The following is a 14202-nucleotide window of genomic DNA, read 5'->3' as shown; positions in this document are numbered from 1 at the left end:
CAGATTACAGGTAAGAGGTTTTCAAGCTCAGGCTGGAAAATGAAAGAAGCAATCTGATTGGTTGCTAAGGGCAACACCTCAGTTGCTTGTCTGCACTAGTTGTGTAAGTGTAGGGCCTAAAATGGTGGAGCCTTGGACAGACCTTACAGTGAGTGAGGAGGCTTTCAATCACAAGCAGTGATTTAATAAATAGAGATGATAGACCCCTTAAACTAATACACACCCCAGATCAGGCCCCAAAATAAGACACAAGACCACTAAAACTAACACACCCCAGACCCTCTGAATATAGAGCCCATACCCCCTCACATACAGACCCCAGAATAGACTACCAAAACGAATACAGACCCTGATATTAATACAGACCAAACCCCCTAAAACTCCAGACTGGACCACCTTAAATAATACAGACTCCAGACCCCTTAAATGATTACAGATGCCAGACCTGCCCCCATAAATACATACCACAGACCCCCTAAATATATACAGACCCCAGACCAACCCTCTAAATAAATAGACCCCCAGACCAAACCTCCTAAATACAGACTCACAGACCGGACCCGTAAATACATACCACAGACCCCCTAAATTTAGACCAGTCCCCCTAAATACAGACCCTAGACCAGACCCCTAAATAAATACGGACGCCCATAGCAAACCTCCTAAATACAGACCCCAGACCAGACGCTCTAAACTAATACAGAGCTCAGACCCCTAAATACAGACCCCTTAAACTAAAACAGACCCGAAAATAAATACAGACCAGACCCCCTAAGTCCTCAAACCGGACCACCTAAAGAAATATAGACTCAAGACCCAGTAAATGAGAACAAACCCCAGTCCAGACCCCCTAAACTAATACACACCCAAGGCCCTCCCAAACAATACAGACCCCAGACCAGACTCCCTAAACTAATACAGAGCCCAGACCAGACCCCAGAATAGACCCCCTAAATAAATAACAATAAGTACAGACCTGAGACTCAGATCTTAATCCTGGGCCCCCTCCCCCGGGACCAAGACATTGTCTGTACAGGAACGGGGAGAAGTGAGCAGGTCATGAGGACGCGGGGCTCCCCGGAGATTTTCCTGTAGTCCGAGAGTCTCCCAGATATTCCGGAAGTTGGTAAGTATGAGGAGGGAAGGTCTATGACGTACTGTAGCCCCTAATAGCCACACAGGCAGCCATATTGTTAGCTGGACCCAGTAGCGTAACTACCACTATAGCAGCCGTAGCGGCTGCTACGGGGCCCGCGGCACGGGCCCCCACCATGGCCGGAGGCTCCGCTAACAGCCGCTATGGCTGCTACAGCGCGACGCCACTGAACAGTACGGCAGAGCAGGGAGGTATCTCCCCGCTCTGCCATTAAACAAGACATGTATCCCCTATCCACAGGATCTCCACAGGATAGGGGATACATGTGTGATCGTCGGCATTGATAGGGAGAACGGGGGACTGAAAGTCCCCTGAAGTTCTCATCACAAACCTCGGACTTCCGGGGTCTGTGTCGGCAGCTCCGTAGAAATGAATGGAGCGCCGGTCGTGCTTGTGTAGTGTCCCACAGGAGCACTACTATGAAAACTATGTTTGTCTTCATGTGTTGTGTTATGCTGCCATCTACAGGTCCAGAAATGTTATGACATTGTGTTTCAGCCTATGCGGAGTGGTTTTCTATAATGTAACAGAAGCTGGGAGGAGTTAATTAGGGAGTGGTTAGAGTGAGTGAGGGCAGTGGTGAGCTAGGAGTGGATGCAGCAGGAAGCACAGTGAAGGTGCTCCTGAGTTCAGCCATTTTCGGATTACAGAGAAAGACAGGCCTAAAGAGATTTATTGGAATAACAGCTCAAGGAGCCAGAAGAGTCCAGAAAGAGAGACTGTGAGTAGAGAGATAATAGCACTCCTGCATTTAGCATTGGGCTACACTGATTGAGCTGAATTTGGATGACATATTTGTATTGTACAATCTCCATCTTGAAAAGTAAAAGTGTGCATGCAAGCTCTCCTGATTAACTGCCACCACCGTCTCCTGTCTTCTATTTGCACTCTACACCAAGGGCACCCCAAATAACACCAGACAGGAGTCAGCCACCAAGGGAGTGCCCCGGGGGAAACAACAGTCATCATCATCATCTTGTGCAACCCCCTCATCACTGTGTGTGTGTGTCCCTGGGAGGTGGGAAGGCCTGCAAGGCAAAATACCACCGTGACACAAGACAGAGAGAGCCCAGTATCCACCATGTTGGGTTCCTGCATCCCCCGCCACCCACGGGCCACCACATATAATTTTGGCATCACGAACAGGATCTCTATGGCCTCTGTGCCTTATGAACTAAGTCAGCGCTGATGCGCCACAGCCGGAGCAGAGTTACAGACATTTCGCTACAGCCGGAATAAAAGTTTCCCGCCAAGTCGCCGCCATATTGGAAGTGGCAAGGAACTGCGCAACAGAACCCGCGAAAACAGCGGAGCAGCTAAGAGAAAGCTGGTGAGTGCCTGAATAGGCCAGTAAATGAGATTTAAAGTAAAAAGTGGCAGTTAACAGTGTAGAGACACCGGAAAAGATATCCGGAAAAGAGGCTTAGTGCATAGCCTGAAATTGAACACCCGTTGCTAGGGGTTACTGTAGGACTTATTGCAGAAAATGTCTGATGACGGAGATAACGGCTCTCCAAGCCCCAGTGGGTCACCTCCAACAGCACAAGTGATGCCACTCACTATGCCCTATTACTTTGGAGCACCATGGCTTCCTCGCTACAAAGGCGAAGTTCATTCCCTGAGGGAATTCAAAGAGAAGATGCTGTGCATGTTCCGTTTGTATCCTGTCTCAACAGACCAGAGGGTTGAGATATTGATAGGACAACTAGAGGGCGCAGCATTAAGAGAAGTGAAATCCTGGCCCAGAACAGAGAAAAAAACAGTGGAACAGATACTGGACCGATTGCGTGCCACATTTGAAGTAAGGACTGTGGCAGAGCTCAAGATGAGGTTCTTTGGAAAGAAGCAGCACCCCGGTGAGTCATTGAGAGACTTTGCTTTATCCCTGCAGGAGGCCCAGCGGGCAATTATGCAAGTAGAACCCTTAGAGGCTGCGGAGGCTGACAAGGCCTTAAGGGAGCAGTTTGTTGAAGGAGCTGCATCTGAAGCTCTTAAAAGTCAGCTCAGAATGTTGGCCTCCCAGAACCCAAGCTGTATCTTCTTGGACTTTAAAGAGCTCGCAATTAGAATCCTGGGGACTGAAGCCGCCGCGGTTCAAGCCAAAGTTTTCCCCTATTCCATAGAGACTCCTACGGAGTCGCAAGTAGATCATCCTACAGCAGCGGGAAGTCAAGTTGCACTAGCTCAGTGTGCTCACATGCAAGCTCAAGATCCAGTTGGTGAACTGAGGGACCAAATTGCTGTCCTCACCAAGAGCCTCAGTAAAATGTGCCAGAAAATGGAAGATATGGAGCAACGCCAGAACGAAAGCCGCCGCTACTCCAGTAACAGGTTCAGTAACCGATCAGAAGGGGGAAGTTACCGAAATTGGGGTAGACGCTCTTCTGACAGATTTGATACCACCGGAAGACCCATTTGTCGTAGGTGTCAAAGAGCTGGCCATATTGAAAGAGAATGTCGTCAGTTAAACGACAATCCCCCGAGGCAGAGGACCGCCCCTCGGGAGGAAGACCAATAGGTCCCACAACACCAGAATGGATTCCCCGGTACATTGGGCAGTGTCCAGTGATTACGATCCACCTAAATGGGATCCCACTGTCGGCCTTACTGGACACTGGCTCTCAAGTCACCACTCTGCAGAGAAGTTGGTTTGAGAAGTACTGGGACCTCGACCAGCTGATACAACCCCCAGACACGTGGCTTAACATTGTAGCCAGTAATGGACAATCGATACCCCATCGGGGCTACTGGGAACCCACGATCCAGATGGGAGAAACTGAACTGCCCCAGCAAGGCGTAATTGTAGTGAACGTCTGGGATGATGACTTTCCACCAGTGGTGCTGGGCATGAATGTTCTTAGGAATTGCTATGAAGAGATGCTAGATGCCCTACACCGAGCACTTTCTACAGTCCCTGTCTCCAATCAAAATGCAATTCAGCATGCTATCCGTCTCTTGAATGCCCAACAGAGGTTCACGAATGAAAAGGGTGAGATCTGCCGTGCCCGCATCATGGACTCACAACCAGTGACTCTGGAACCAGAGACGGAAACCATTCTGTGGTGTCGAGCTCGTCCAGGTTTGCAAGGTCAAGATTACCAGGCCCTTGTGGAACCTCTTCTTCTGGAAGATCATCCGACCGTGCTAGCAGCCAGAAGTCTAGTGACTGTTTCTAATGGGAGGGTACCTATTCGCCTCCTGAACATTGGTGATACGGCTGTGGTACTGAGTAAATACCGTCCAGTTGCTAAGCTCTCACAGGTCTTCTTCCAAGATGTCTGGAGCCCTGAGACTACAGTGTTCCAGCAAGCTACCCAGAATCAAGTTACCCCTGAGATGACAACAAAACCCTGGTGGACCGAGATCCATGTTGGCGATGCTAATACTACCGAAGAGGAGATCGAAGGAGCCCTGATGGTGGCCAAAGACAATCAACAAGCCTTCAGTAAACATCCTATGGATTTTGGGAAGGCTACTATCATTGAGCACACCATCCCTACAGGCGTCCATCCACCCATCAAAGAAAGGTACCGTCCCCTTCCACCAGCCATGTACCAGCCAGTGAAGAAAATGATTCGGGAGATGAAGGACGCAGATGTGATTCGGGAGAGCTACAGTCCATGGGCTGCACCCCTAGTCCTGGTGAAAAAGAAGGATGGCAACATTAGATTCTGCGTGGACTACCGCAAAATCAATAATATCACTCACAAGGATGCGTATCCCCTGCCACGCATTGAAGAATCCCTGACTGCTTTGGGGTCTGCTGCCTACTTCTCAACTCTGGATTTGACCAGCGGGTATTGGCAGGTACCTATGGCTCCCGAAGATAGGGAAAAGACTGCTTTCACTACTCCCATGGGGTTGTTCGAGTTTAATTGTATGCCCTTTGGGCTATGCAATGCCCCAGGAACCTTCCAGAGGCTGATGGAACGCTGCCTGGGTCACCAAAACTTCGAGACCGTCCTCTTGTACCTGGACGACGTAATCATCTACTCAAAGACTTATGAGGAACACCTACAGCACCTGGCAGAAGTCCTCAAAACCCTCATCAAATATGGCCTGAAAGTGAAACCCTCCAAGTGTCATCTCCTGAAGCCGGAAGTCCATTACTTAGGCCATGTCGTGAGTGCAGAAGGAGTGGTTCCTGATCCAGGCAAAGTAGCAGCAGTAAAGAGCTGGCCAGCCCCTACCACAGTCAAGGAGGTGAGAAGTTTCTTGGGATTTGCAGGGTATTATAGACGGTTCATCCCACACTTTGCCCAGATTGCAGAACCCCTCCAGGGATTGTTAAGAGGTCACTCCAAGGAAGCTATGAAGAGAAGGATCCCGATTGAGTGGGCTGAAGCCCATGAAGCCGCTTTCCAGAAGCTGAAGCAGCTGTTAACCGAACCACCTATCCTGGGATATCCTGACTACAACCAACCCTTTAGGCTGTATACTGATGCCAGCCAGAAGGGATTGGGGGCCGTCCTGTCGCAGGTACAGGACCAGAAAGAGAGAGTCATCGCTTATGCCAGCAGAGGTCTTCGAGGCGCTGAACGGAACGACCAGAATTATAGTTCCTTTAAGCTGGAATTCCTGGCCCTTGTGTGGGCAGTGACCGAAAAATTTAAAGATTACCTGGCTGCAACACCCTTCATCGTCTTCACGGATAATAATCCGCTGGCCCACTTGGATACAGCGCGACTGGGAGCTCTTGAACAGCGATGGGCATCCAGACTGGCGAATTATCAGTTTGTGATCAAGTACCGGACTGGTGCGTCCAACGTGAATGCCGATGCCTTATCCCGTTTGCCTGTGGGTGAAGAACCGGTCCGATGTAATGATGAATGGGAAGAGGTAGAGATGCCTACATTCTATGCCCAGTTTGCAACCCAGAATTCGGTGATCGCTCAGAGGAAGCGAAACGAACATCCGCAACCAAATGTTCCTGACTGCTCCCAAGATTCCAGACAGTGGGCTAGATTCCAACGGGAGAGTAGAAACCTACAGGAATTGCAGACTTCCCTTCTTCAGAAGAGGACTCCGGACCGAATACGTAGAGGTCAAGCTGATCAGGAATTAATTTGTCTATGGAGACTGAGGAATCGACTTTTCGTGTCCAGAGGTCTACTACAGAGGACTGCCCTGGATCCAGTAACGGGTGAGTGTCTACATCAAATTGTGGTACCCCGGCGAGATTCCAAATCCATCTTGGAAGCCTACCATGACAGATCGGGACACTTTGGGGTTCATAAAACGGAAGATACCATACGCCGACGATTTTACTGGATTGGCATGAGAGACGACATAGAGAAGTGGTGCCGAGAATGTCCCAACTGTGCTCAGAGCCGAGGAGAGCGTCATGACCAGAGAGCCCCACTTCACCCCATCATCAGTCATAGACCGCTGGAACTGGTAGCCATTGACCATGTCAAGTTTGAACCAAGCCGCACTGGGTATACTTATGCTATAACTATAATTGACCACTATACGAAGTTCGTGGTAGCTATGCCAGTGAAAGACCTGACTGCCAAGACCACCGCTGCCATCTTTTGGAAGAATTTCATACTCCCCTATGGCTGTCCGGACAAGATCCTGACTGATCGTGGTTCCGCATTTGAGTCTCAACTGTTCCACGAGTTGTGTTCCCTCTATGGCTGTCAGAAGCTGAGAACTACCGCTTATCATCCACAAGGTAATGGCTTATGTGAAAAGATGAACCAGACTCTTATTGGGATGTTAAGAACTGTTCCGTCCCAGAAGAGGGCTGATTGGCCGACTCTCCTGCCAGAATTGGTGTACCTGTATAACAACACTGTGCACTGCTCCACAGGGTACACTCCTTACTATCTCCTGTTTGGCCGTCAGGGCAAATTGCCTTCGGACTTGGCCATGGATGTCGAAGTTCCAGATACTATCAACCCCCTGCCAAACACAGAGTGGGTGAGTGATCACCAGCGTCGCCTGGCTGAAGCCAACGAGATTGTGGAAAGAAGGATGGAAGATGCTCGTCAAAGGCAACAAGCAGGTTTTGATCAAAAGGCCGAAGCAGAACCCTTCCAAATTGGAGACCGTGTGTGGCTGAAAAACAACCATCGTTCAAGTAAGTTGGACAGCAAGTGGCAGAAAGAACCATACACAATTAAGTCCATCCCGCACCCTGGGACTGATGTCTATGAGATTGTGCGCGAAGGCCGAGATTCCCAAGTCGTCCACCGTAATCGTCTCAAGCTCTGCCTAAAGGAAGAGGTACCAGCAGAACCACAGACAACTGAGAAATCTCCTGCAGCTGAACCGCTACCGCCAACAACTAGTATGTCCCCTCTTGATTGGCTGTTCCAACCTTGGCTGTCTATTTTTGTTCCAAGAACTGTTCTTGATCCCGGCGAGGACCAAGTGACCTCGTCATCCGAGTTCCGGCCTGGTCCAGAGGAATCCAGGGACCCTGAAATTGCTATAGAGGAGCCCCTGAGGAGATCTGATAGAGCTACCCGAGGTAAGATGCCAGCTCGATATCAAGATTGAACTGTTGAATCTGAGACTTCATTTTTGGATTATCCTTCACCAGAGACATTGTATTGTTTGCATCCCAATTGGGTAACAAGCCCTTCATTTTCCCCAGTTCATATGACAAGGACTCTTGGACATTTTCCCTGTTCAGCATTATATCCTCACATTCCTCAGAGACTGTATGGACTCTTAGTTTATTATTGCAATTGTGATTAACCTTTGTTTTAGGTTAACCTGCCGCCTGGAGAGTCGGACGCCGAGGACGGCTTTATTTAAAGAGGGGGTGTATGTAGTGTCCCACAGGAGCACTACTATGAAAACTATGTTTGTCTTCATGTGTTGTGTTATGCTGCCATCTACAGGTCCAGAAATGTTATGACATTGTGTTTCAGCCTATGCGGAGTGGTTTTCTATAATGTAACAGAAGCTGGGAGGAGTTAATTAGGGAGTGGTTAGAGTGAGTGAGGGCAGTGGTGAGCTAGGAGTGGATGCAGCAGGAAGCACAGTGAAGGTGCTCCTGAGTTCAGCCATTTTCGGATTACAGAGAAAGACAGGCCTAAAGAGATTTATTGGAATAACAGCTCAAGGAGCCAGAAGAGTCCAGAAAGAGAGACTGTGAGTAGAGAGATAATAGCACTCCTGCATTTAGCATTGGGCTACACTGATTGAGCTGAATTTGGATGACATATTTGTATTGTACAATCTCCATCTTGAAAAGTAAAAGTGTGCATGCAAGCTCTCCTGATTAACTGCCACCACCGTCTCCTGTCTTCTATTTGCACTCTACACCAAGGGCACCCCAAATAACACCAGACAGGAGTCAGCCACCAAGGGAGTGCCCCGGGGGAAACAACAGTCATCATCATCATCTTGTGCAACCCCCTCATCACTGTGTGTGTGTGTCCCTGGGAGGTGGGAAGGCCTGCAAGGCAAAATACCACCGTGACACAAGACAGAGAGAGCCCAGTATCCACCATGTTGGGTTCCTGCATCCCCCGCCACCCACGGGCCACCACATATAATTTTGGCATCACGAACAGGATCTCTATGGCCTCTGTGCCTTATGAACTAAGTCAGCGCTGATGCGCCACAGCCGGAGCAGAGTTACAGACATTTCGCTACAGCCGGAATAAAAGTTTCCCGCCAAGTCGCCGCCATATTGGAAGTGGCAAGGAACTGCGCAACAGAACCCGCGAAAACAGCGGAGCAGCTAAGAGAAAGCTGGTGAGTGCCTGAATAGGCCAGTAAATGAGATTTAAAGTAAAAAGTGGCAGTTAACAGTGTAGAGACACCGGAAAAGATATCCGGAAAAGAGGCTTAGTGCATAGCCTGAAATTGAACACCCGTTGCTAGGGGTTACTGTAGGACTTATTGCAGAAAATGTCTGATGACGGAGATAACGGCTCTCCAAGCCCCAGTGGGTCACCTCCAACAGCACAAGTGATGCCACTCACTATGCCCTATTACTTTGGAGCACCATGGCTTCCTCGCTACAAAGGCGAAGTTCATTCCCTGAGGGAATTCAAAGAGAAGATGCTGTGCATGTTCCGTTTGTATCCTGTCTCAACAGACCAGAGGGTTGAGATATTGATAGGACAACTAGAGGGCGCAGCATTAAGAGAAGTGAAATCCTGGCCCAGAACAGAGAAAAAAACAGTGGAACAGATACTGGACCGATTGCGTGCCACATTTGAAGTAAGGACTGTGGCAGAGCTCAAGATGAGGTTCTTTGGAAAGAAGCAGCACCCCGGTGAGTCATTGAGAGACTTTGCTTTATCCCTGCAGGAGGCCCAGCGGGCAATTATGCAAGTAGAACCCTTAGAGGCTGCGGAGGCTGACAAGGCCTTAAGGGAGCAGTTTGTTGAAGGAGCTGCATCTGAAGCTCTTAAAAGTCAGCTCAGAATGTTGGCCTCCCAGAACCCAAGCTGTATCTTCTTGGACTTTAAAGAGCTCGCAATTAGAATCCTGGGGACTGAAGCCGCCGCGGTTCAAGCCAAAGTTTTCCCCTATTCCATAGAGACTCCTACGGAGTCGCAAGTAGATCATCCTACAGCAGCGGGAAGTCAAGTTGCACTAGCTCAGTGTGCTCACATGCAAGCTCAAGATCCAGTTGGTGAACTGAGGGACCAAATTGCTGTCCTCACCAAGAGCCTCAGTAAAATGTGCCAGAAAATGGAAGATATGGAGCAACGCCAGAACGAAAGCCGCCGCTACTCCAGTAACAGGTTCAGTAACCGATCAGAAGGGGGAAGTTACCGAAATTGGGGTAGACGCTCTTCTGACAGATTTGATACCACCGGAAGACCCATTTGTCGTAGGTGTCAAAGAGCTGGCCATATTGAAAGAGAATGTCGTCAGTTAAACGACAATCCCCCGAGGCAGAGGACCGCCCCTCGGGAGGAAGACCAATAGGTCCCACAACACCAGAATGGATTCCCCGGTACATTGGGCAGTGTCCAGTGATTACGATCCACCTAAATGGGATCCCACTGTCGGCCTTACTGGACACTGGCTCTCAAGTCACCACTCTGCAGAGAAGTTGGTTTGAGAAGTACTGGGACCTCGACCAGCTGATACAACCCCCAGACACGTGGCTTAACATTGTAGCCAGTAATGGACAATCGATACCCCATCGGGGCTACTGGGAACCCACGATCCAGATGGGAGAAACTGAACTGCCCCAGCAAGGCGTAATTGTAGTGAACGTCTGGGATGATGACTTTCCACCAGTGGTGCTGGGCATGAATGTTCTTAGGAATTGCTATGAAGAGATGCTAGATGCCCTACACCGAGCACTTTCTACAGTCCCTGTCTCCAATCAAAATGCAATTCAGCATGCTATCCGTCTCTTGAATGCCCAACAGAGGTTCACGAATGAAAAGGGTGAGATCTGCCGTGCCCGCATCATGGACTCACAACCAGTGACTCTGGAACCAGAGACGGAAACCATTCTGTGGTGTCGAGCTCGTCCAGGTTTGCAAGGTCAAGATTACCAGGCCCTTGTGGAACCTCTTCTTCTGGAAGATCATCCGACCGTGCTAGCAGCCAGAAGTCTAGTGACTGTTTCTAATGGGAGGGTACCTATTCGCCTCCTGAACATTGGTGATACGGCTGTGGTACTGAGTAAATACCGTCCAGTTGCTAAGCTCTCACAGGTCTTCTTCCAAGATGTCTGGAGCCCTGAGACTACAGTGTTCCAGCAAGCTACCCAGAATCAAGTTACCCCTGAGATGACAACAAAACCCTGGTGGACCGAGATCCATGTTGGCGATGCTAATACTACCGAAGAGGAGATCGAAGGAGCCCTGATGGTGGCCAAAGACAATCAACAAGCCTTCAGTAAACATCCTATGGATTTTGGGAAGGCTACTATCATTGAGCACACCATCCCTACAGGCGTCCATCCACCCATCAAAGAAAGGTACCGTCCCCTTCCACCAGCCATGTACCAGCCAGTGAAGAAAATGATTCGGGAGATGAAGGACGCAGATGTGATTCGGGAGAGCTACAGTCCATGGGCTGCACCCCTAGTCCTGGTGAAAAAGAAGGATGGCAACATTAGATTCTGCGTGGACTACCGCAAAATCAATAATATCACTCACAAGGATGCGTATCCCCTGCCACGCATTGAAGAATCCCTGACTGCTTTGGGGTCTGCTGCCTACTTCTCAACTCTGGATTTGACCAGCGGGTATTGGCAGGTACCTATGGCTCCCGAAGATAGGGAAAAGACTGCTTTCACTACTCCCATGGGGTTGTTCGAGTTTAATTGTATGCCCTTTGGGCTATGCAATGCCCCAGGAACCTTCCAGAGGCTGATGGAACGCTGCCTGGGTCACCAAAACTTCGAGACCGTCCTCTTGTACCTGGACGACGTAATCATCTACTCAAAGACTTATGAGGAACACCTACAGCACCTGGCAGAAGTCCTCAAAACCCTCATCAAATATGGCCTGAAAGTGAAACCCTCCAAGTGTCATCTCCTGAAGCCGGAAGTCCATTACTTAGGCCATGTCGTGAGTGCAGAAGGAGTGGTTCCTGATCCAGGCAAAGTAGCAGCAGTAAAGAGCTGGCCAGCCCCTACCACAGTCAAGGAGGTGAGAAGTTTCTTGGGATTTGCAGGGTATTATAGACGGTTCATCCCACACTTTGCCCAGATTGCAGAACCCCTCCAGGGATTGTTAAGAGGTCACTCCAAGGAAGCTATGAAGAGAAGGATCCCGATTGAGTGGGCTGAAGCCCATGAAGCCGCTTTCCAGAAGCTGAAGCAGCTGTTAACCGAACCACCTATCCTGGGATATCCTGACTACAACCAACCCTTTAGGCTGTATACTGATGCCAGCCAGAAGGGATTGGGGGCCGTCCTGTCGCAGGTACAGGACCAGAAAGAGAGAGTCATCGCTTATGCCAGCAGAGGTCTTCGAGGCGCTGAACGGAACGACCAGAATTATAGTTCCTTTAAGCTGGAATTCCTGGCCCTTGTGTGGGCAGTGACCGAAAAATTTAAAGATTACCTGGCTGCAACACCCTTCATCGTCTTCACGGATAATAATCCGCTGGCCCACTTGGATACAGCGCGACTGGGAGCTCTTGAACAGCGATGGGCATCCAGACTGGCGAATTATCAGTTTGTGATCAAGTACCGGACTGGTGCGTCCAACGTGAATGCCGATGCCTTATCCCGTTTGCCTGTGGGTGAAGAACCGGTCCGATGTAATGATGAATGGGAAGAGGTAGAGATGCCTACATTCTATGCCCAGTTTGCAACCCAGAATTCGGTGATCGCTCAGAGGAAGCGAAACGAACATCCGCAACCAAATGTTCCTGACTGCTCCCAAGATTCCAGACAGTGGGCTAGATTCCAACGGGAGAGTAGAAACCTACAGGAATTGCAGACTTCCCTTCTTCAGAAGAGGACTCCGGACCGAATACGTAGAGGTCAAGCTGATCAGGAATTAATTTGTCTATGGAGACTGAGGAATCGACTTTTCGTGTCCAGAGGTCTACTACAGAGGACTGCCCTGGATCCAGTAACGGGTGAGTGTCTACATCAAATTGTGGTACCCCGGCGAGATTCCAAATCCATCTTGGAAGCCTACCATGACAGATCGGGACACTTTGGGGTTCATAAAACGGAAGATACCATACGCCGACGATTTTACTGGATTGGCATGAGAGACGACATAGAGAAGTGGTGCCGAGAATGTCCCAACTGTGCTCAGAGCCGAGGAGAGCGTCATGACCAGAGAGCCCCACTTCACCCCATCATCAGTCATAGACCGCTGGAACTGGTAGCCATTGACCATGTCAAGTTTGAACCAAGCCGCACTGGGTATACTTATGCTATAACTATAATTGACCACTATACGAAGTTCGTGGTAGCTATGCCAGTGAAAGACCTGACTGCCAAGACCACCGCTGCCATCTTTTGGAAGAATTTCATACTCCCCTATGGCTGTCCGGACAAGATCCTGACTGATCGTGGTTCCGCATTTGAGTCTCAACTGTTCCACGAGTTGTGTTCCCTCTATGGCTGTCAGAAGCTGAGAACTACCGCTTATCATCCACAAGGTAATGGCTTATGTGAAAAGATGAACCAGACTCTTATTGGGATGTTAAGAACTGTTCCGTCCCAGAAGAGGGCTGATTGGCCGACTCTCCTGCCAGAATTGGTGTACCTGTATAACAACACTGTGCACTGCTCCACAGGGTACACTCCTTACTATCTCCTGTTTGGCCGTCAGGGCAAATTGCCTTCGGACTTGGCCATGGATGTCGAAGTTCCAGATACTATCAACCCCCTGCCAAACACAGAGTGGGTGAGTGATCACCAGCGTCGCCTGGCTGAAGCCAACGAGATTGTGGAAAGAAGGATGGAAGATGCTCGTCAAAGGCAACAAGCAGGTTTTGATCAAAAGGCCGAAGCAGAACCCTTCCAAATTGGAGACCGTGTGTGGCTGAAAAACAACCATCGTTCAAGTAAGTTGGACAGCAAGTGGCAGAAAGAACCATACACAATTAAGTCCATCCCGCACCCTGGGACTGATGTCTATGAGATTGTGCGCGAAGGCCGAGATTCCCAAGTCGTCCACCGTAATCGTCTCAAGCTCTGCCTAAAGGAAGAGGTACCAGCAGAACCACAGACAACTGAGAAATCTCCTGCAGCTGAACCGCTACCGCCAACAACTAGTATGTCCCCTCTTGATTGGCTGTTCCAACCTTGGCTGTCTATTTTTGTTCCAAGAACTGTTCTTGATCCCGGCGAGGACCAAGTGACCTCGTCATCCGAGTTCCGGCCTGGTCCAGAGGAATCCAGGGACCCTGAAATTGCTATAGAGGAGCCCCTGAGGAGATCTGATAGAGCTACCCGAGGTAAGATGCCAGCTCGATATCAAGATTGAACTGTTGAATCTGAGACTTCATTTTTGGATTATCCTTCACCAGAGACATTGTATTGTTTGCATCCCAATTGGGTAACAAGCCCTTCATTTTCCCCAGTTCATATGACAAGGACTCTTGGACATTTTCCCTGTTCAGCATTATATCCTCACATT

General features: G+C 49.5%; 1 long non-coding RNA gene across 1 annotated transcript in view; it reads left to right on the top strand.

Annotated features, from left to right (window-relative positions):
• Positions 1-104: 104 nt before the first annotated feature.
• Positions 105-14202, top strand: part of LOC142665880 (uncharacterized) — a 45540-nt gene continuing 31442 nt past the window's right edge. The window contains exon 1 of the long non-coding RNA XR_012851594.1: positions 105-1126. This is a non-coding gene — a long non-coding RNA (uncharacterized LOC142665880). The remainder of the gene's footprint in view (positions 1127-14202) is intronic.

This window comes from Rhinoderma darwinii, chromosome 13 (assembly GCF_050947455.1).
Source record: "Rhinoderma darwinii isolate aRhiDar2 chromosome 13, aRhiDar2.hap1, whole genome shotgun sequence".
Taxonomy (NCBI): Eukaryota; Metazoa; Chordata; class Amphibia; order Anura; family Rhinodermatidae; genus Rhinoderma; species Rhinoderma darwinii.
The sequence above is the reverse complement of the archived record's forward strand: the minus strand, read 5'-3'. Positions and strand labels throughout refer to the sequence as shown.